The sequence below is a fragment of the Littorina saxatilis genome, linkage group LG9 (assembly GCF_037325665.1).
Source record: "Littorina saxatilis isolate snail1 linkage group LG9, US_GU_Lsax_2.0, whole genome shotgun sequence".
In the NCBI taxonomy this organism is placed as follows: domain Eukaryota; kingdom Metazoa; phylum Mollusca; class Gastropoda; order Littorinimorpha; family Littorinidae; genus Littorina; species Littorina saxatilis.
This window is the reverse complement of record NC_090253.1, coordinates 2,211,852-2,236,791: the sequence shown is the minus strand read 5'-3', so window position 1 is coordinate 2,236,791 and position 24,940 is coordinate 2,211,852. Positions and strand designations below refer to the sequence as shown.

General features: G+C 42.4%; 1 protein-coding gene across 1 annotated transcript in view; it reads right to left on the bottom strand.

Moving 5' to 3' along the window:
* LOC138975063 (ELKS/Rab6-interacting/CAST family member 1-like) overlaps positions 1-24,940 on the bottom strand; it is a 271,931-nt gene that overhangs the window by 130,745 nt on the left and 116,246 nt on the right. The window lies entirely within an intron of this gene.

Here is a 24,940-nt window from a genome sequence, read left to right as displayed (position 1 = left end):
AGGTGGATGCAGCGCCTAAAGGCAGTCGATCTACTGGCCGATGTGAATGCGTGATATATTGTGTAAAAAATTCCATCTCACACGGCATTAATAGGTAACATGCGCCTTGAGTCGCCTTGTGTGTTGAGATACGTGCGCGATATAAATCCTCGTAAATAAATAAAAAATAAATAAATAAAATAAATATGCTCACATCCCAATATTTTCACAGACTGATTCGTTGAATACATGCTCCGTGCTGACATTAATCAGTGCATAAATATTGCATGGCAATGAACGCACAACCAGTCGCGAAGGTTTCATTTGGTAATGGTCTCACTTGATCAGAGAGTGGAGTTCTTTGTTAAATGCACAGGTAGTATACTCCGTCATTATTGGGTAAGGCAATCAGGATTCTCAAATGTGGACAACTCCACAGTGTACGATTTCAATGACAATAACAATGTTCCTGGCACCACATTCTCAAGACTAGGAAATAATATCCTCAGATTTTATTTCTTTCACAGACGGGTTCGTGGAATAGGCGCTCCCTGCTAAAATGAATGCATTAATTGCAGGACCATAAACGCACACCCGGAGCAAAAGTTTCGTTTGGTAATGGTCTCACTTGATTAGACTAAAGTAACCTCGTCGGTATCGCTGAAATTAAACAGCTCAGCGGACATCAATTGACATCTAGGCACAGAACAGAGTTCCCCAGAAACGGTTACTCATTTTCAATTTTCGTTAAAGGCACAGGCTTTCCCGTGTAAGCAATTTGGCTCGCCAGTTCAGAGCTGGCCAGGCTTTTAAATGAAATTAGACACAGTTAAAAACCTAGACAGATTCGTAATGATGCCCATGACCGCTTGTACCACAAGGAATATATCTTTAAAGGTTACACCTGATTCACAGCATCAGAATTTCGCGTCGGAATCGTTAACATTCCACAGCTTGTTACAGAATAGACCTAACCCGAACGGTTACACAAGTTTCCAATTTTGTTTAAGCTTTGCATTTGTCACAGCAATGTAGTGCCTGCAAACATGTCCGTCCATGCTGATCCCGGTATCGATTGGTTCATTTTACTGGCAACCTCTATCCCACAATGGAATCAGAATCTACCGTAAAGCCAGGAAGCGAGAGCGTCCTTTGATTTGATTTTGTCACTGTCAATCTCACTGTGCAAATATGTACTGATAGATTTCGTCGTTGAGTAATTTCGACGACAACGAGTAGAAAAATACTGAAGAATTGTATTTGCACAAAAACCCCAAGAAAGCTATGTTCTATGAATGTTTAATTGTGACAAAACAAAACGTCACGGTCACTGATCTTCCACCCAGCGACCCTGTGACCCTGTGACCCTGTGACCCTGTGACCCTGTGACCGTAACGTCTTGTTTTGTCACTGATCTTCCACCCAGCGACCCTGTGACCGTAACGTCTTGTTTTGTCACAATCTTCCACCCAGCGACCCTGTGACCGTAACGTCTTGTTTTGTCACTGATCTTCCACCCAGCGACCCTGTGACCGTAACGTCTTGTTTTGTCACTGATCTTCCACCCAGCGACCCTGTGACCGTAACGTCTTGTTTTGTCACTGATCTTCCACCCAGCGACCCTGTGACCGTAACGTCTTGTTTTGTCACTGATCTTCCACCCAGCGACCCTGTGACCGTAACGTCTTGTTTTGTCACTGATCTTCCACCCAGCGACCCTGTGATCGTAACGTCTTGTTTTGTCACTGATCTTCAACCCAGCGACCCTGTGACCGTAACGTCTTGTTTTGTCACTGATCTTCCACCCAGCGACCCTGTGACCGTAACGTCTTGTTTTGTCACTGATCTTCCACCCAGCGACCCTGTGATCGTAACGTCTTGTTTTGTCACTGATCTTCCACCCAGCGACCCTGTGACCCTGTGACCCTGTGACCCTGTGACCGTAACGTCTTGTTTTGTCACTGATCTTCCACCCAGCGACCCTGTGACCGTAACGTCTTGTTTTGTCACAATCTTCCACCCAGCGACCCTGTGACCGTAACGTCTTGTTTTGTAACAATCTTCCACCCAGCGACCCTGTGACCGTAACGTCTTGTTTTGTCACTGATCTTCCACCCAGCGACCCTGTGACCGTAACGTCTTGTTTTGTCACTGATCTTCCACCCAGCGACCCTGTGACCGTAACGTCTTGTTTTGTCACTGATCTTCCACCCAGCGACCCTGTGACCGTAACGTCTTGTTTTGTCACTGATCTTCCACCCAGCGACCCTGTGACCGTAACGTCTTGTTTTGTCACTGATCTTCCACCCAGCGACCCTGTGACCGTAACGTCTTGTTTTGTCACTGATCTTCCACCCAGCGACCCTGTGACCGTAACGTCTTGTTTTGTCACTGATCTTCCACCCAGCGACCCTGTGACCGTAACGTCTTGTTTTGTCACTGATCTTCCACCCAGCGACCCTGTGACCGTAACGTCTTGTTTTGTCACTGATCTTCCACCCAGCGACCCTGTGACCGTAACGTCTTGTTTTGTCACAATCTTCCACCCAGCGACCCTGTGACCGTAACGTCTTGTTTTGTCACTGATCTTCCACCCAGCGACCCTGTGACCGTAACGTCTTGTTTTGTCACTGATCTTCCACCCAGCGACCCTGTGACCGTAACGTCTTGTTTTGTCACTGATCTTCCACCCAGCGACCCTGTGACCGTAACGTCTTGTTTTGTCACTGATCTTCCACCCAGCGACCCTGTGACCGTAACGTCTTGTTTTGTCACTGATCTTCCACCCAGCGACCCTGTGACCGTAACGTCTTGTTTTGTCACTGATCTTCCACCCAGCGACCCTGTGACCGTAACGTCTTGTTTTGTCACTGATCTTCCACCCAGCGACCCTGTGACCGTAACGTCTTGTTTTGTCACTGATCTTCCACCCAGCGACCCTGTGACCGTAACGTCTTGTTTTGTCACTGATCTTCCACCCAGCGACCCTGTGACCGTAACGTCTTGTTTTGTCACTGATCTTCCACCCAGCGACCCTGTGACCGTAACGTCTTGTTTTGTCACTGATCTTCCACCCAGCGACCCTGTGACCGTAACGTCTTGTTTTGTCACTGATCTTCCACCCAGCGACCCTGTGACCGTAACGTCTTGTTTTGTCACTGATCTTCCACCCAGCGACCCTGTGACCGTAACGTCTTGTTTTGTCACTGATCTTCCACCCAGCGACCCTGTGACCGTAACGTCTTGTTTTGTCACTGATCTTCCACCCAGCGACCCTGTGACCGTAACGTCTTGTTTTGTCACTGATCTTCCACCCAGCGACCCTGTGACCGTAACGTCTTGTTTTGTCACTGATCTTCCACCCAGCGACCCTGTGACCGTAACGTCTTGTTTTGTCACTGATCTTCCACCCAGCGACCCTGTGACCGTAACGTCTTGTTTTGTCACTGATCTTCCACCCAGCGACCCTGTGACCGTAACGTCTTGTTTTGTCACTGATCTTCCACCCAGCGACCCTGTGACCGTAACGTCTTGTTTTGTCACTGATCTTCCACCCAGCGACCCTGTGACCGTAACGTCTTGTTTTGTCACTGATCTTCCACCCAGCGACCCTGTGACCGTAACGTCTTGTTTTGTCACTGATCTTCCACCCAGCGACCCTGTGACCGTAACGTCTTGTTTTGTCACTGATCTTCCACCCAGCGACCCTGTGACCGTAACGTCTAGTTTTGTCACTGATCTTCCACCCAGCGACCCTGTGATCGTAACGTCTTGTTTTGTCACTGATCTTCCACCCAGCGACCCTGTGACCGTAACGTCTTGTTTTGTCACTGATCTTCCACCCAGCGACCCTGTGACCGTAACGTCTTGTTTTGTCACTGATCTTCCACCCAGCGACCCTGTGACCGTAACGTCTTGTTTTGTCACTGATCTTCCACCCAGCGACCCTGTGACCGTAACGTCTTGTTTTGTCACTGATCTTCCACCCAGCGACCCTGTGACCGTAACGTCTTGTTTTGTCACTGATCTTCCACCCAGCGACCCTGTGACCGTAACGTCTTGTTTTGTCACTGATCTTCCACCCAGCGACCCTGTGACCGTAACGTCTTGTTTTGTCACGGTCACTGATCTTCCACCCAGCGACCCTGTGACCGTAACGTCTTGTTTTGTCACTGATCTTCCACCCAGCGACCCTGTGACCGTAACGTCTTGTTTTGTCACTGATCTTCCACCCAGCGACCCTGTGATCGTAACGTCTTGTTTTGTCACTGATCTTCCACCCAGCGACCCTGTGACCGTAACGTCTTGTTTTGTCACTGATCTTCCACCCAGCGACCCTGTGACCGTAACGTCTTGTTTTGTCACTGATCTTCCACCCAGCGACCCTGTGACCGTAACGTCTTGTTTTGTCACTGATCTTCCACCCAGCGACCCTGTGACCGTAACGTCTTGTTTTGTCACTGATCTTCCACCCAGCGACCCTGTGACCGTAACGTCTTGTTTTGTCACTGATCTTCCACCCAGCGACCCTGTGACCGTAACGTCTTGTTTTGTCACTGATCTTCCACCCAGCGACCCTGTGACCGTAACGTCTTGTTTTGTCACTGATCTTCCACCCAGCGACCCTGTGACCGTAACGTCTTGTTTTGTCACGGTCACTGATCTTCCACCCAGCGACCCTGTGACCGTAACGTCTTGTTTTGTCACTGATCTTCCACCCAGCGACCCTGTGATCGTAACGTCTTGTTTTGTCACTGATCTTCCACCCAGCGACCCTGTGACCGTAACGTTTTGTTTTGTCACTGATCTTCCACCCAGCGACCCTGTGACCGTAACGTCTTGTTTTGTCACTGATCTTCCACCCAGCGACCCTGTGACCGTAACGTCTTGTTTTGTCACGGTCACTGATCTTCCACCCAGCGACCCTGTGACCGTAACGTCTTGTTTTGTCACGGTCACTGATCTTCCACCCAGCGACCCTGTGACCGTAACGTCTTGTTTTGTCACGGTCACTGATCTTCCACCCAGCGACCCTGTGACCGTAACGTCTTGTTTTGTCACGGTCACTGATCTTCCACCCAGCGACCCTGTGACCGTAACGTCTTGTTTTGTCACGGTCACTGATCTTCCACCCAGCGACCCTGTGACCGTAACGTCTTGTTTTGTCACGGTCACTGATCTTCCACCCAGCGACCCTGTGACCGTAACGTCTTGTTTTGTCACGGTCACTGATCTTCCACCCAGCGACCCTGTGACCGTAACGTCTTGTTTTGTCACGGTCACTGATCTTCCACCCAGCGACCCTGTGACCGTAACGTCTTGTTTTGTCACGGTCACTGATCTTCCACCCAGCGACCCTGTGACCGTAACGTCTTGTTTTGTCACGGTCACTGATCTTCCACCCAGCGACCCTGTGACCGTAACGTCTTGTTTTGTCACGGTCACTGATCTTCCACCCAGCGACCCTGTGACCGTAACGTCTTGTTTTGTCACGGTCACTGATCTTCCACCCAGCGACCCTGTGACCGTAACGTCTTGTTTTGTCACGGTCACTGATCTTCCACCCAGCGACCCTGTGACCGTAACGTCTTGTTTTGTCACGGTCACTGATCTTCCACCCAGCGACCCTGTGACCGTAACGTCTTGTTTTGTCACGGTCACTGATCTTCCACCCAGCGACCCTGTGACCGTAACGTCTTGTTTTGTCACGGTCACTGATCTTCCACCCAGCGACCCTGTGACCGTAACGTCTTGTTTTGTCACGGTCACTGATCTTCCACCCAGCGACCCTGTGACCGTAACGTCTTGTTTTGTCACGGTCACTGATCTTCCACCCAGCGACCCTGTGACCGTAACGTCTTGTTTTGTCACGGTCACTGATCTTCCACCCAGCGACCCTGTGACCGTAACGTCTTGTTTTGTCACGGTCACTGATCTTCCACCCAGCGACCCTGTGACCGTAACGTCTTGTTTTGTCACAATCTTCCACCCAGCGACCCTGTGACCGTAACGTCTTGTTTTGTCACAAGTAAACGTTCTATAACGGGATTTTTTTGTCACAATTGAACGTTCTATAACGGGAATTTTTTGTCACAATTAAACGTTCTATAACATACCTTTTTTTGTTTTTTTTATTCTGAATTTTATACCGTTGGCAGTCTATTTGGTTTTGGATATCTGTATTTGCACAACACAGGGATGTCGTTTTGCTTAAACAGTCGGCACAATCCCAAGCTTCTTTTAAATCGCCAACAACTTTACAATTATTTCGGCACATCTATTGCATCTTCTTTTTGCGTTGGGAGAAAATTAGTGATGCCAACGGCTGCCCTAAACTTCGGAAAATTGCCAAAACTTGCATAGCTATGTCTGAACATTAGCCGACGGAAATGAATCCTAACAAGACACCTTCCACAGTCTGCATCAAAACAGAAGCTCACACGTAGCTTCCTTCGTGTTTACCAGCTCCCCATGAGGGACTAAGGCTTACACATATACTGAATAAGATTCAGTGTCCCAAACTGTGAACTGGTAACGGTTGACGATTATACATTAGTAACCACAGAAACAGAGCCATTGCTTTTGTTGGTACAGTGCTAACCATTGATTTCGACGAAAGCTTCCGCAATAATGGTATGGCTTTTCAATTAGAAATAGGCTAGAGGATTTAGAAGCAAGACAAATCCTACGGAGAAGGCAACAGAATTCATGACTGAAAGATTAGCATTCATTTGTACCGGCATCCTCCGCAATCTATAGTTGCTACAACTAGACAGACCTTGCACGCACACTCACATACATATATATTGCCATGCAGAGCGCTGCACTAGCTCTGAATGTCCACGAATGTCTACACTGGGATTTCAATTAATAGGCTTTATCTCAACGATTTTTGAAGTTCCTACCACTGCAGGCATACACTCACAAGTATCGTGTCCCGGTAGAACGTATTGAATATCTAAAAAGACTCATTACCATTCCAAACCATTCCACGAATGAAAGCAAAAGGTTATAGTCGAACCGAACGTATCCTAACGCACTATCCATTTTTAGCATCCAGCTAAAACGTGCACACGCACTCATATAGCTATTCTGATGGACACGTGGGGGAATTCGGGGGCTGTGATTGGATGGTCTCAACATCATCATCAAAGCATAATTCTACGGAAGTCGGCCATTTTTGCCAATATCCAAAAGCATATTGGCAATAACAAAGTCGCATGGTTCCGGTTTACGCATCTGTACCACACGATGTTAACAATCGACAACAGCATACACTAACAACTTGAAATTCTTCTCGGGAATGTTTTTCAGCTTTACAAATGTCGATAGCATACCCTTTTCTACTAACTTCCCGATGAAACAGGACTAAACCAATTATTTTCTGTCCCTAAACACCACAAAATGCCCAAAGTCGAAAGATGTAGTACAAACAGGGGAGTAAAACGGAACAGCCGTTTTTGTGTGCCTGTGTGAGCTCAGTGCCGACTGACACAAACTTTCGCATTCGGCTTTTCTTATCTCGTAACTCCACACTAAATACCCCACTTCCCCTCTGAAGTATTGATGTAAAACCCATGGCACTAACATTCGTGTAGTCGTTTATAACTGGGGTTGAAAAGTTCGCTTCATGACGAGACAAGTATGAATGCCATTCACCCAAACTGAAAACTTCGCTGCCGTCTGCTTGCGTTGTACGGATTAGCTGTTCTCTTCTCCTCCCCTTGTTGCATCCTAGTTCTTCAGTTGTTTCTAGTTTTCCGTTGATGTTGTGTTTTGGTCTTCTTCATAAGTAGTCTTGTTCAAAATTAAAAAAGCTCAAACTTCTTTTTGTTGTATACGAATGAACTAATAAAAAGCTGTTTAACAGCTGTGTTGTCAAATCGAGGTTTTTGTCCAAAGTCAGTGTGGCGCCTGCGCAAAACTAATGCGCATAAGAAACGGCGTCTGCTATCAAAACCTGAGATCAACGCATCGACGCAAAAACTGTCATTTTGTAAGTTTGGAACAACAAATCAAGGTCAGAACAGCTATATTTAGACTCGAACAAGTATAATGCGACTCGTCTTCGACTCGTCGGCATTATACTTGTCTCGTCTAAATATAGGACCCTATTGCTACGCTGAAAACACAATAGCTGTTAATGGCGTCGGGGTTATATACATATTACCGATAGCATTCCACAAACTGCTGTACGAGAAGATAGACAAATAGGCTGCATCTTATCGCTTTTCTCTACATCCTACATCTAGCTCAAACGTGCACACACACTGTAATGTTTTCATCTGTGTCTGGGTGAATTACCGATAATATTCCACAATTTAGTGCACGAGAATATAAACAATTAGGCTGCATCTTAACGCCTTCTGTAGATCTAACAACTAGCTAAAACGCGCACACACACTCACATTTTTCATATGCGTCTGAGATAATTTCCAACGAAGATACTGTATCACAACACATTCTGTCTTTAAAAAAAAGAAAGATTTGTTGTGCTATCACGTGCACACATAGTCCTACTCCCAACAATGATGTCACATGCCACGGAGCAAATTGTTACGGATAACCATCCACTCACAATTGCACAAGAAACTACGCCAAGCATCAAGTTTCCTGAAAACATCCCTACTTGAGCATCAGTTTTCAGAATACGCCTGCACCACACGACCAAGTTTGTTGTGCTGAATACGTTATTACAAAATTAATTGTGCATTGACTTAAAGGGACAATCCTTCAAGTGAGTGCATTGACTTAAAGGAACAGTCCTTCAAGTGAACACCGTTCTGCTCACTATCTCACATCTTTCCAGGCTGTTCATTGGTTGGGACCTCCACTTGGACACACACACACACACACATACACACACACACACACACACACACACACACACACACACACACACACACACACACACACACACACACACACACCAAACATTCTGACTGCTTCTTTTGCAGATTTAAACATTTTGATTTCATTCCGATTTAAAACAGCGGTTTTTAAAAAAATGGATTCATAACAAATTCCCACTCTGCCAAGAAAGCACACAGGCTGTTAATGTTTGGTATGTGTCCAAGTGGAGGGATGGCCCTATCTACTGTTAAAGCCTGGCCGGACATGGTGAGCCCAATCATCTACACGGGAAGTGCTGGCCCTATCTACTGGTAAAGCCTGGCCGGACATGGTGAGCCCAATCATCTACACGGTAAATGCTGGCCCTATCTACTGGTGAAGCCTGGCCGGACATGGTGAGCCCAATCATCTACACGGTAAGTGCTGGCCCTATCTACTGGTAAAGCCTGGCCGGACATGGTGAGCCCCATCATCTACACGGGAAGTGCTGGCCCTATCTACTGGTGAAGCCTGGCCTGACATGGTGAGCCCCATCATCTACACGGTAAGTGCTGGCCCTATCTACTGGTAAAGCCTGGCCTGACATGGTGAACCCAATCATCTACACGGGAAGTGATGGCCCTATCTACTGGTAAAGCCTGGCCTGACATGGTGAGCCCAATCATCTACACGGGAAGTGCTGGCCCTATCTACTGTTAAAGCCTGGCCGGACATGGTGAGCCCCATCATCTACACGGGAAGTGCTGCGACTTTCATTTTGCCCTTGCATATCCGACGCGATCGAAGACGCTTAGAATAAGAAAGAAAAGGAATTGCTTGCTGGAAGTAAATAAACATGGAACCGTCTTGTCCTTTTGTTCGTTTGCCCATTTTTGTCTTACCCTTCTGCTCAGCTTCTTTTATATTTAGAGAGAAATATTGAAATCGGTTGAGAAAAAAACCAAAAACACCACAGCCTTTGGAAAGAAGTTCAAGATCTAACGGAAACATGATTCCTCGCTGTACTGTATAAAAACAATCCAAATCAGTATCACCTGAAAGAAACGTGTGTGCTTTACGGCCATTCTATCAAAACATGAAATCCTTACGTTTCTTCCGAACATGGTCAATGATAGAAAGAAAAATAAGCTATTGTTTAATATTTGATATCACCCAATCAAAGAAGCTATACAACCAGGGGGACTATCAATCAAAATCATTCAACTGTTATACTTTGTTTTCTTCTTCCAGGTTGAATCGACTAGGTTTTCTTCCGACCCCATGTTATCGTTGTTTTAAAGGGACATTGTCAGCAAACAGAAGTTTTCCTCCACTGCAATAAAGTTTGACAATTTTGCCGGAATTGAGAATAGTTTGCCGTGTCGGTGACTAATGCCTACGCCAAACGACATCACGGGCATGCAATTAAAATTCACCGCTGACAGAAAATACCTGTGACTTCTGATTGAAGAAAGAATGATGCTGAACACTACTTTTCAAATATATTTTTTAAGCTGTTATCATGCTCTCTAATTTCCTGAAGCACTCACACTTACTAAGACACAGTGGCACCGGATAGCTACATACACAGTGTTACCGGATAGCTACATACACAGTGTTACCGGATAGCTACATACACAGTGTTACCGGATAGCTACATACACAGTGGCACCGGATAGCTACATACACAGTGTGTATAAACACACAGATAAGTACTGGTACTCAAAATCTGCGTCGTTGAAATTATACACACACAATTCTGCAACTGTTCACCCTTGAGCAGACGATGTAATCACTTAAATACCTATAAACACACAGAGAAGTACCGGTACTCAACATTTGCGACGTTAAAGTTATGCACATAAACAATTCAGCAACCGTTCACTCGGGAGCAGACGACTAAATCACTATAGCTACCCAGAATGCTTCACAAGCTTGAAACATCGTACGATTTATTTCCGGTACACACCACTTCCACGCTAATTTCCGAGTTTGCATGCGAAAGCACCACTGTATACGGCCTGAGAGACTGATTTTTCATCCCAAACGTCGTTGCCTCAAACAAGTGGGTGGAACATCGAAATATTGATTTCGGTTTTGCACTGCGGATTTCCTGGGCAAACCGACTCAACACTATGCAGGCAGTTTCTTTTTTTGTTAACCGCTCACCAAAGTTCATCAAAAAGTCGAGTAATGCGTTTCCGGGTACAGGCTTTTTTGCCCTCCCGCGGAGCACCTGTAATGGGGTGCCTTTGTAAATCTATACATTTAGAGTTTTTATTTTAACTCTCTTGTTTACCTAGCTAAAAACCGGCACGGTTGGCCTAGTGGTAAGGCGTCCGCCCCGTGATCGGGAGGTCGTGGGTTCGAACCCCGGCCGGGTCATACCTAAGACTTTAAAATTGGCAATCTAGTGGCTGCTCCGCCTGGCGTCTGGCATTATGGGGTTAGTGCTAGGACTGGTTGGTCCGGTGTCAGAATAATGTGACTGGGTGAGACATGAAGCCTGTGCTGCGACTTCTGTCTTGTGTGTGGCGCACGTTATATGTCAAAGCAGCACCGCCCTGATATGGCCCTTCGTGGTCGGCTGGGCGTTAAGCAAACAAACAAACAAACAAACAAACAAACCTAGCTAAAACGCTTACGACACACGCCTTCCGTGTAAAACATCGGGCTCACCATTTGAGATTTAGCCAGGATGTCACGTGGGATGAGACCAGCCCTCCAGTTGGACACCCACCAAACAACAAGACCCGGACTGTTTGCTGAGGGGGCAAGGCATTTTTGATGAATCAATTTCTTTAAAAGCTGACAGTAAATTTGACTGAATTAATGTATCAACAACTCCCACTGTATGCAGAGAGCATCCATGCTGTTCACGTTTGGTATGTGACCAAGTGGAGGGATGGTCGTATCCCATGTAAAAGCCTGGCAAGAACTGACAGGTGAGCCGAGCTGTTTACAGAGGAATGAGTGTGCCTGTAACGGTACCATCTTCACCGTGTTAGCCATCGCATGAACCATCAGGGATCAGCCCGGCGGGCTTAAACGCAGGATTAGACCATACCTTACCAAAGACACGAAGCAAAAATCAATAGTCTGACTGCATTCTATGCTTAGCTGGAATTCTGAGATTAATAATATTAATTTCGAAAGTGATATACCTATAATTAGATGCAAATCTGCAAAATTGATTGAGCGAAACAAAAATCCCACTCGGATCAGAAAGCAGTCAGACCTTTGATTTGTTGGTATGTCTTCAAACGGAAGAATACAAGTAGCGCGTGACAGAGACAGATCCTAAGACAGATCTGAGGTGGTGTCCATGATCGCTTTCACGGATAGGAATCTACCTTGAACCGGTGGTTAGCAATTCGCCAGTACTTGCACATTTATGTTAACTGCAGTTTCTATAATGCTCATTTCAGCGAGCTAGCACTGTTTCTTTATTGTTCCGAATTTTCAGACACCTATACTGTCAGAGCCCTTGATAAAAGTTGATTCATCACGGTATTTCATTTATTCAAGAGTTGACTTCAAGAAAATAGATTAACAAACATTTGACCACTGCGTAATTGTTTTGGTCAGCCAATCCCGAGTTGAGACTAGAAACAGTGTCAGAGATACAGACACTTTTGTGAGACTCTGGGTAGTCCACGACCCAGGAAAAACGGTGAAGGTTTTATTAGCGGTTCCTCGACAAGACATCAACAAGTTTATTGTTCGCATTTGGACAGTCGTATATCACATGCGGAATAGATGAGACTGAACATCACTTGTGAAGACGGAGAATTATCGGTCCTGCAGAAGTTTGGCGGATAATTAGTCGAAGAAAACGAAGCCGAACAAGAAAATCCATAGCTGGACAACAGGCCACCACTGTTGTATTCCGGCTTCCACGTGGGATAAAAGAATCTGTTGCTGAATATCAATCAATCAATCAATCAATATGAAGCTTATATAGCGCGTATTCCGTGGGTACAGTTCTAAGCGCTTGTCGAAGAGTTGTCAACACAGGACTAACAAAGAAACTAACATCTACAGACGGACACGAACCCTATCACACACTAGCAAACCCTGATAAACATACAACAAACAACTGTTTAACAACAATATACACATCAATAGCTAGGTCCAAACAAAATAATATTAAGCACAAAGAAAAACACCTCTCACAGAGCACAGCACAAGAATGTCTTTTGGGGCACAACACATCACGTCGAACATGAAAGTCGCAGCCAGCTACGGGAAGAACTGAGTCTTCAACCTACTCTTGAACGCGTCAAGAGAGTCAAGAATATCTGTGTGCGGGAGAACGCAAGAATTGTTCAATGGATACTTCATCTTCTCCTGCGTTAATTTGCTGAAACTCCCACGTACACTCGTGTTTTTGTTGCACAAGATGGTTTTTACTTGTAATTCCGTTTTCACCCCGCCATTTAAGCAGCTATACGCCGATTTCGAGGTATTTCGTACGACACGAAATCGATTGAACCATCCATAGTTAGACAACCGACCACAAAACAGGCAGTAATCACCTGCCCCGTTGACTAAACCAGGCTAATCTTTGCCCACGTAAGCCCAACAGTTCATAGGAACACTTCCAGAAAAAGAACGAGATCTGAGCTTGGAAATTGCTCAATCTGTCTTTTTTTCTCTCCCCCTATCTTTTGGGAAGCAATTTAATGATTGAACAATAATATTTTAGACTCAGCGAAACTGTCTACAACCCCTCAGCGATAAAACTCTATTGCTTTGTCGATATCATCTGGAGGCTCAGACATCAAAAAAGCATTCCGCTATTTTGTACTGACTACCGCTATTTCTGTACCGACTAGGCCTCATAATTATGCTGCATACAATACATTATTGCATGATACGATAATGAATTTGTTGTTTGAGAAATCGACCAACCAATGTTGTCTGATAATGCAAAGTGTTTCTGTTTTGTTCCTTTGTCAGAGACAGGAGACGATAACCACTTCCTGACGTCCAAGCCAGTCAAATCCTATTTTCTCTTCGATATTTTTTAGACTCACGATTTTCTGTTCGTGTCACAGTTTTTTTCGTTTTCTGTTTCAAATTTCCGTTGTAGTTACGGTCTTGAAGTAGTTTCGGCATTGAGAGAAGAATTAATACAAAATAAAAAGTAGGGGAGGAGGGGGAGGAGAAGGCGGAGTAGAAGAGATGTAGTCTACAGTTTCATGTCGTAATAGTTGGCCTGCTTCATGAGAACAAATTGCCACATAATGCTCTGCCTAACGTCAAACTGCTACACAACCTAAACATATTACACGTGTTACATGCACGACCATACGATTCCAAACTAAAGAACCGTTTGAAATATTTAACCGCACAAAGCAATTTGGGCCTCGGTCACTAATTCCCATCAGCGACGACATCTGCCTGGGCTAACAGAAACTACAATCAAATAGCTGCTAGGAAATAATTGTCCTGCTAAGCAAGACTACATAATACATGTGAATCACTCGCGACACAGCCGTGAAGTTAAATCAAGTGGTTGCTGACAGAGCCAACACGCCGATACTAGGATCCCAGGATAATAGAAATAGTAGTGTCAAATAAGCTTGCGTATCCGGAAAAACGCACTGGCATCACCATCATCGGTTTTGGAGAGAGCGAGAGAGAGAGTTAACAGCAGTCTTCGGAAGCGCGTGGAACCGCGACTCTTACGAGAATGTGATTAATACATCACTCAAAGTTACTATGTGTATTAATCTGATATGTTTACAAAACTAGAAAGAAAAAAACCCATAGTACTTTCACCAAAGATCGAACCTTTCGACTAAGCCATCGTATGTCGTTCCGTCAAGTCAATGACACTGAATGCACAGGTCAAGGATCATGGACATACTACAAGGGCGAAGCGACATTGCTCAGTGCATGATTACCGATGCATCAGGCGATTTGAAAGAAGTTTTGGCGTGCTGCCAACTGCTGACACAAAACGACATCTCTGTGCATCAATCCCAAAGATAATTATTTTGCTCAACATTTTCACAGAAACAACTCTTGCAAAACCTAATCGCTATCGCATCTAGTGCAACTCTTCCTCAAGTATAATTTTCTTTCTTTATTTGGTGTTTAACGTCGTTTTCAACCGTTCAAGATTATATCGCGACGGCTCAAGTATAACGCTATCGTATCTAGTGCAACTCTTCCTCAAGTATGACGCTATCGCATCTAGTGCAACTCTTCCTCAAGTATAACGCTATCGCATCTCGTGCAACTCTTCCTCAAGTATAACGCTATCGCATCCAGTGCAACTCTTCCTCAAGTATAACGCTATCGCATCTAGTGCAACTCTTCCTCAAGGGTAACATCCTTGTTGACGAATCGAAGCACAATCACACAGCAGGTGGACGCACATTCATCACACACGAGACATTCGTTGTTATTTCGTTGTTGTTGTTGTTGTTGTTGTAGAGAAAGGGAGAATGTACGTTCTGGCTCACCGATTCCGACAGACCCTAAATATTAACGCAAAATAGGCTTCTGGACTAAACTTTTACTAAAATGAAAGATGCGACAAAATCAGAAAAATACTGCATAAATCCATAAAAAAAAAATACAGTAAAGTAAGGTTGTTTTGAACCAATGCCGGGTCTGTCGGAATCAGTAACCCAGAACGTACATTCTCCCTTTCTCTTATACAACCACGGAAATTACGAGCCGTTGCAGGTGTTCAAGCTAAATAATTGTCTCGTATCGAAAACAAAAGCAGACGAATTATTTAGTCAGTTGGAGTTGTCTCCCGTACTCCTGTAGCATGCACTAGTCAGTTTAGATCAGTGCGCTGCACCAGACGGTTCGGGAATTCCCAACAAAAGAAAAGATCAATACGGCACTGACAACTTCAGTGTCAGCTGAACACGAGAGCGTTCGGTCTTTTAGAAGATTTGTATCTTGAAATGAAAATTAACGAATATCGCGCTGTCTGAAGGAATGGAGTACATATCGGACAATGACCACGCTCAGGCTAAACTTGAACGATAGGACATCTGACCGACATGCGGCAATGAGTGAATCGGACATTTGGGGATTTTCATCGTTATATGTCCGACGCCTAACGACATCCCTGCCTACATTATTCTGATTGATCACAACCAAACCTACTATCATTGGACACATCCAAATGCAAGCGTCTGTTCTTGAAAATTTCCCACTGATCTAAAAATAAAACCAGTGCAATTTCCTCTGTCGCGCTTTGCCACAGAAACTCACGGTTTGGCCTGTATTTCTGATTTGTGCGCAAAAGCTTTCTTTCTTTTTTCTTTTTTTTAACATAACAATGTTTAATGTCACTGTATGTTTAAAAGACCATGGTCATATTTGTAAAAAAAATGTTAAATTAGAAAATAAATAAGACTTTGTTATATGATTTTTCCTACACCTGTGCTCAAAATAAGACATAAAAATGTTGGTATATAAGTCGCTCAAATACAAGCAGGTATGAATGGCTCGGTTTGAGTTTGTTGCAGTTGACCCTGCACAATACGATCTATGATGTTTTTGGTAACAATTTTGCCGTGACGTATTTCACAACTTCCTGTGTTACACAAACTCAGTGATGACCAATTTTGCCTGTACCAGAAACAAGCCAGCTCCGAAATTCTCAAGAATTCTAGGATTCTAAAAATAGTACCGTTCACGCGTGAACGGTAGGTCTTGCTGGTAAACCGGCGGCTTGGGTCACTCTGTTCCAACGCTTCGCTTCACTACGCTTCAATATTTAGGCTGCCTTTTCAGGCGGCCACCGAGTGCACTTTATGCAAATGACTTGTTTAATATTGTTCCACCACGATTGGTTCTGGTGTATCACGTGGTTCATGAATATTAAAACTTGTTTATTGAATCAAGCTTTGACAAGTGTACTTGGTGGCTGCTTTGAAACTCAACAAAGCCTACTGCCCTTTCACAAACACTTCCCCGTCATAGCGGGTTTTCCCGATTGACAAAAATTCTTATTACACACTCAGACTATTTGAAGCCGCGTTTGTTCTCCAGTGGCCAATTGCATAAGAATATTCTGGTGATGAATAAACGCGCTTTGTGTCATTAGCATCTAAAGATTTCTTGTTTACAATAGTTGTGTTGATCTGATGAAGCGCGGAACTGATCTTAGGGTTGTCATGGTGAAACACTCGCTTCTGAAACAGTGCTTCCTTGTAGTTATCATGCGATATGCTCGACTTTACAACCTGTTTGCTTACACCCTTTGCTTTTTTAACCACCCCTTTCTCACTTGCAACACTGTACATCTTTGCACGCAATCCAACATACTCCTTAATTATCTTCCCATTCATTTCATCTTTCATCTTTCCAATAACCTTCTTGTTAACATTTGAGTGCAATGGTGATTCTTTAGGGTAGTCGCAAGTGTCATAAAAAGAATCTTTTCCTTTTACTGCAGGACTTTCAGCTTCTAGATCTTTGTAAATGTCATCCGCTGGAATGTCAAGTAAGAATGAATCTGTGTCTGTGTAAAGTACTCTCGATTTGGGATATCTTGGTTTCAAATAATCATACAAAAACTCAAGCATCAACAGTTTTGACAACTCTAGCACAGTAAAGCCTATGAATACTGGTTTGTCAAGCTTGACTACAAGTTTTTTCATTAAGATACCATACAGCTGTTCATGAAAGTATTTAAAGTCTTGATACTGTGGTTTGGATGTCAGCTTGATGGCCTCATTTTCTCTTGTAACAAGTCTAACATCCTTTCTCTTGTGTGGGTTTTCCATTGTCTTACCAAAGCAACTGTTGTTCATCAGTTTAAAAAAGTCTTTCTCTGATGCATCAGCGGCTTTGGTTCTCAGTTCTGTGTTTTTCATGATGTAAGGTTTCATAAACTGTTCTTGATCAAATAAAATTATACGATGAACAGCCTTCAAAATTAATCCATGTCTAATGTAAAACTGTAACAGTCTGTAGTGACACACATACTTCTTTTTGTGAAACAGATTGGGCACCAGCTTTGGAGGTTCTCTTGGGTTTACTTTTAACCTCTCAGCCGCTAAAGGATAATCATTATGTAGATCATGAAGTGATAGTGGATAGTCTAAGTCAACTTCTAGTATCCATCCCTTTCGACTGTCTGGGCCTGCTTTTAATATTGTCAGCACAACACATTGTGAAAATGGTCCTGAATAGATCTTAAAGTTCCGAAGTGGAAGCGTCTGACACATTGCCCAACCATACAAATTGTTTGCATCTAGATACATGATGTAATTAGAAGGTTTCATAGGATCAAAGTCGTCCAAGTATTTGTTGTTGGCTTTGCAGTAATTGTGTGAAGCCATACTGATTCCTCCACGTAGTCCATTTTCAATCATCTGAAGTGTAGGTAGATCTGATAGCAAGTCAATCTTTACTCCTGTAAATCTAAGAAATGCATCCCAGCTCATGCCTGGTGCAGATATGTAATGTGAAGGATCTAGATTGTAGTGCTTCATACATGTTCTTCTGTAATTCTCAAATATATCTGCAAGTAAACAAACATCAGCCAACAAATATTGATCATGATAATCACCCATTGTATTACATCCTAATTTATTCCATGCAGTCTTAGCGTGTTCATAGTCTTCGTCACTTATACCTTTACCCTTCAGCCGTGAGAAGTAAGCATCCTTTGGTGGTAACTCATCTTCATCAAACCTCTCCCACGAATCCATGTATTCATATGGATAGACTCCCTTTCTAACTAAGTCACTGTCAAAGTACTTACATGTGATTGGGAAAGCAGTTAGTGATGAAGATAAAGACTCAAGTGTTCCCATCAGATGTTGAGCAGAATCGTAGAAGTGTAAACTATTCAGAGTAAAGGCCATGTACTTTTCTGAAGACTGCGCAATGCATCTTGCTTTGTATTCATCAGTTACTGCCTGCATGATCAGATGTGAATCATAACCGCGCAAGTTATGGAAGAAGATTGGAAGCTTCCAAGTCTTAGGATCAAACTTTAATTGTAGATTACATTTGCTGTGTGCTGCTCCTCGGAACTGCCCACTTACATGATCATGATCTCTTACTATTGGATTGTCTGTGTTTGGTGTTAGACTTTGTTCGCATATCCAACACTGTGTGGTAGAGTTAAACTGTTCTTGGTCTTCAGGTTTCATAACAATGTCTGAAAGATTCAGTTGTTTGGAGCAGTCATTTCGCACTTGGTTCATTTGCTGTAAGAAGTTCTTTGCTGCATTAGGTCCTCTGTACAATTGCGGTTTAGAATGTTTACCATCTGAACTAACAACAATAAATGCATATGAACAGACTTGATGATTACTTAGAGTTACTGTTTTAGGTAGGTCTTTTGGTAAAGGTCCTTCATATGGCACAATGATAGATTCAAAGTCAGCATAAACAACATAAGGACTTTTCTGTAGTTTGCATACATTCTTAAAATACACTTTGCTGTCTGGCGGTGGTGTTGTTAACTTCACAACCGCATCATCAACGCTCTTACAATGTTGCTTGTGTATAAGTGCTGCATGAATTGATGGAATACGCAAGAGACATCGCCTACAAAAGTCTTGTTTACTATTGTGATTGCTTGTGCTCGCCATCAGTCTACTCATTGTACGAATCAAAGTGTAATGATATTTTACACCATCAGTCATTAGTAACATGTCAACATGGTTAGTATCACAATCACCAATCGTTGGTGAGTTCTTTGATATTCTGACTGGTTTCAGTTCATCTTCCTCATCCCACGTGTAAACATTTACGGTGATGGGTTTGTTTTGCTGTTCAAATTTGTCAATGCTTGTAATGCTGACAGGAAATTCAATACCAGTAAAGTTTAGTTTATTTCTGTATGCATGATAGTTAGACACTCTTTCTGCATTTTTCTTTACACTGTACAGTCTTGCCAGAACACACCACATAAAACATTTGTCATCATCATTCTTTATGTTCAGCACAGCACGTTTTTTGACAAGAGCAGGAGGTAAAGGTATGTAACTTCTACCTCTGATGGGGGCAAATTTACTTAGCTTCAATTCTATTTTTATAATTTCACCTTCTGACCATCCGGATCCTTTCATCTTTGCATCCTCTGCAGCTTGCTCAAACCGTTTCATCATTTCATCTGCCCAGTTTCCATTCAATTCTGCCATAGAATTAAGTGCTAGTTGTCTGGTTGAAACATGAACTTCTAGCACCTCATCACTGACTGTTTTGTATTTTATTAAACTGACTATCTGCACTTTTACTGGAGGTTCAATCAACAAATTGTTTGGAATTTGTTCAATGGCGTCTTGCACACTGGACTGCACATTTTGAGGATCCGTTACTTGTAATTCAACGGTGTCAAATACTGTCGATAAAGATTCTAATACAGAGTCTTCCATCGCTGTGAGTTTGATTTTATAACTCAAAATAAAAATATAAATTAAAAAAATGAAGTTGCTCAGAATTCTTTCTCAGAGCTTCCATTTTTGTTAACACTATAAAATCATTTAACATTTGTACCACGTGGAACTAATTGTAATTCCTCTTTTACAAAGGCTCTTTGCGGTGCTGGTTCTCTCAAGTAATATATAGGTGGATTTGTCTCTACTACTCTCTTGATTTCATGAATGTCAATACTCCAGATTGGATCCGTTGCACGCTTCCTGCTGTCACCCTCAGCTTCACCGGGTGCATATAAATATCTGACTTTCTGATTGAAAGGTAGTAATGCCACTGGTGTTGTTGACTTTGGAGCAACAGGTATTGTTTTCTGTTTGATTGCATCAACTGGTCTTAACCCTGTAGCTTTAAATACCTCCAGATTCATTGCTCTAAGTACTGATGGTAATCTTTTGACCCATTCAGTGTTACGCAATTTACTTTCTGTGTCCAAAAATTCCTGATGGTACTGATATGAAAACAGTTTTTCTGCCAACTGTTTGTTAAAGCTCTCAACAATAGCCTGTGACCTGTGGTTTCCTGGAATACCTCTCTTCACTGTAACATGATGTTTTAACAGAAGCTGGTTGACAGCTCCTTTAAACTCCTTACCATCATCGCACTGAATCATTCTGGGATACTTTAGTGGTCCACGTCTGTAAATTTCTTGCAGGGCAACAGCTGTAGCTATAGCACTTTTCTCTGTCAACGGTTCAGCATCTTTGTATCTTGTTGCAACATCAACTACAGTCAGTGCATACTTATATTTCTTCCTTCTGACTGTGTCATGCGGTAAATACAGCAGGTCTATTTGATGAGTGTCATTCGGTTTAATGTTAACAAAGTGTGGTCGTGTAATTTTTCTTGGTGCAGGTAAATAGATCTGCCAAACTGCCTGCTTTGACAACCATTTCTTTGCTATATCTTGAGAAACACCTGCTGCGTCACTGAGCTTGTCAATAGCAGTTCTTCCTTTCCAGTATCCTTTTGGGGAATAATATATTTTAGATAACAAAGCATCACTCATGGTTTTTTAAATGACAGAATATTAAGATTTGACAGCACGCGCAATAAAGTAAACAACAGCCATACCAATAACAATGAAAACAATCTCGCCCACCTTCTGCTCTTCTGAAGGCTGATAAAAGTCACCCAGTTTTGGAGGAGCACTTGTCTTCATTTTCTTTCCAGTTACAAGATAGTATTCTTGAATGGCTGCATCAACATTGGCAAAGGTTTTGTTTGCATGTCCTTGCTGCCTGAGTTTATCATTCATAAAGTCTAACTGCGCAATTCGTTTCTTCTCGTATTCATCCTGTGCTTTCGCCAGTTGTTCCATGGCTTTGTTGTGCCTTTCCCTCTCTTCACCATTTTGCAGTTTAGAAAACAAATAGTTGCTGCCAGAAAATGCAAGCGCATTTACAATCGCACCTCCCACCATCATAACCAAGCTAGCCATTTTATTGTCTTACATGTTTATATTTTCTGGAATAATTCCTTGCTTCACCAAAAAGTCTTTTGTTGCAAAGGAAGCTGTCACAACACCAATTAGTTTAGCACCGTCTTCGAAGTCTAACTTTCCCAAGTCGGCTGGTTTCATTCTGAGGAGACTTTTACCCAGCATTGTGTAACCTACACTCAAGCCTCCAATCACTGCAGCGTGATAAACTAGATTAACTATTGTCTTTTCAGAACTCATTTTTATGTTATCAAAATTAAAATATTAAAATTATTCCATATGAAATGAATCCACTGCAGGTACTACTGTGGGCTTTTTTATTGTTTGTACTGCTTTGTTTGTTGGTTTTGGTGTTTCTGATTTTGGTGTTTCTGATTTTGGTTTTTCTGACACTTTATATTTGCCTTGCCAAAGTTTGTAAAGCAAGTATCCACCTCCTCCAACAACAGCTGCTACAGCTACTTTTCTGTATGATAGAAATGAAGATTTTAATTCTTGATCAGTTTGTGTGACCTTAGTCACTTCAGGAATGTTTGGTGTCTGCTCAACTTCAGACATAATGTTCTGCTTTGCCTTTTGATTTAACTTTTTTTGTCTGTTCCATTCGGCTAGTTTTTTTCCTGCTTCTACTCTACCAGGTTTCTTTGTCACTGTGTTCACTTCTGGTATTTTCGTCTGCTCCACTGTCTGCTTCAACTGATCTGTCATCTTTTTTATTCTGAAAATTAATGTGTTTGAAAGTAATTAATCCAGCAACAAATGGTACTAATAAAGCACCAAATCGATAATACAGGCCACAGGCAAGAGATTCGAGGGACTTGGAAACAACAGGGTCATGAGTTAGATCATGTGTTAAGTCTTCCTCCGAGTCGAGAGGTGTAAAATGTCCAAAGATCTTTGTGTACAAACCTATAACAGTCTGTCCAATACTTCTAACCATCTTAGAACCAAGCACTGATTCATACCGTCCATGATACTTTTCTATATCTTCTGAGGAAAGATGTTGTACTTCTTCCACAGTTAACTGCTGCCCAAGGTAGTGTTTTGTTTTTCCACAAACAGCAAGTGAATACAATCTTTCTTTTTTATCAGGTATAGTCCTACTGTCACAGATTTCAATATCTGTAGCAGTCTGCATCAGCAATTCATCACAGTTCATTTTATTTTGATGCAGAATAAAATTAAAATCTAGTAATTAAACAGAGTAATACAGAAGGTAGTTTCATGAGAACTTAGAGAACTTAAGAATATCTTAGAGATCGTGAATGAAGTACAAAGTCATAGTCATTTGAAACTATGAGAAGCACATGCAATGACAAGAACTTAATACTGTAGAGAACTTGAGATAAGAGAAGAACTTACAAGAACTGAAAAGAACTAGTAAAGAATGCAAGAATTTAAGAGTTAGAGAACTTGAAGAACTTTAAGAACTTACAGAAAGAACTTGAGTAAGAACTTGTAGTAAGAACTTGAGTAAGAACTTAGGTAGGAACTTAACAAGAACTTAGGTAGGAACTTGAGTAAGAACTTAGGTAGGAACTTAACAAGAACTTGGGTAAGAACTTAGTAAGAACTTGACAAGAACTTGACAAGAACTTGAGTAAGAACTTGACAAGAACTTGACAAGAACTTGAGTAAGAACTTGACAAGAACTTAGCAAGGATTTCTACAAACATACATACTGAACTGGTTGATCAGTTTTTAAAACCAGTTTCGAGTGCTTAGAAGATTTCAGATTATTCTTTATTCTTTCTCTCTCCTGTTTGTTTTCAATGACATCATTTTCTCGAAGACACTCTTCAAAACTGTCACGGTCCTTTGAATAGAACAATGTTATTGTTTTGAGTTGCTCTCTAAAGTCTTTCAGAACTGCATTGTATTTTTGTGTTAATATCCAAACTGATATTAATGCATGTCGTCCACTGAATGCAAGCTTTGCTAGTGCACTTTTCTTTCTAACAATGTCACGTTCTGCTGCACAGTCATCAATAATAAACAGTGTTGGCGTGTTCTGAAAAAGATCGAAATAATGCTCCAAGCAAACATTTAGACGATCAGAAGGATTTACAATAAATATATTTTGATCAGACCATATGAATTTTCTCTCCTTGTATGTTCTGTTATGCTTTATGGTTGGACAGAATATGACTATGTGTTCAAAGTGATTTATGTAAACAGTCTGTAATAAATCCAAAACATATCTTGTTTTGCCGCAACCTGTTGCCCCACAAATCAAAGAACAGTGTGGATCTTTTGGAAGAAAATCTAGATACTTCATTTTAACACGTTCAATAAACAATATCCTGTAATCTGCTTTCAGAGATGTTTAACTGCGCATCTGACACAACAAACACGTAGATCTTAACTGATTTACTACTACTCCCTACTTCCTTTTCAATTTGTATTGTGATTCCTTCTGATCCGTTTTCAATTCGCCTTCCACTTCCATGCAGTTTGTTGTCGTCAGTTGTTCTGAGATCCAGCCATAACGCATATTTATTTGTCAAGAAATCTTCTACGCCAACACCGTGTAAATGTAGATCTTTAGCCACAAGATCAGATGTTGGGTCTTTCAATCTTCCTCCAGTAAAGTACTTTCTTGCTTCATCATAGTGTTGGTATGGCAGCATGCCAGATGCAAATATTTGGTTTGGCTGCCCTTCAATTGTGCAATATACTCTATTGATTAGTGGATTGTAAAACTTTTCTATTTGCCTTTCATATGAATCTTTTGGTTCCTCAAACAACATAAGTATTCCCTTCATTGACCTAGCTGGTGTATTCAAGTTAATGTTCCAGATTGGATCAGCCTGGCTTTTTGAAAGTGTACTGTGATTCAACACTCTTTCATAATAGATAGGCAGCTTAGAACTGTACTGATTTTCTATAAGTCTAGCCAGTTCAGGATGGTTTACAACATCAAACTCTAAAGAAATTCCAGACACCTTATACTTTGCTTCCGGGTCTTGTGAAAGCATAACACGATCATAACTATTGAAAGTCAGGTCGTATGACAGCCTGTCACGCAATGCTCCTTGATAGAAGGGAGGATGTGAATTTATGAGTTCAAAGTCAAGTGGAATACAAAATTTGTTTCCAAAAGCAACATTGACAGCGTTATCTTTTTTGTTGTCAGCTTTATCTCCGGCTCCTATTCTAACTTTTATCCCATTGTCTGACTGAATCCCTTGAAACACTCTGTTTTTCTTTTCATTGTCAGTCAACCAATTATCTGCATAAACTAAAAATACATCTGCA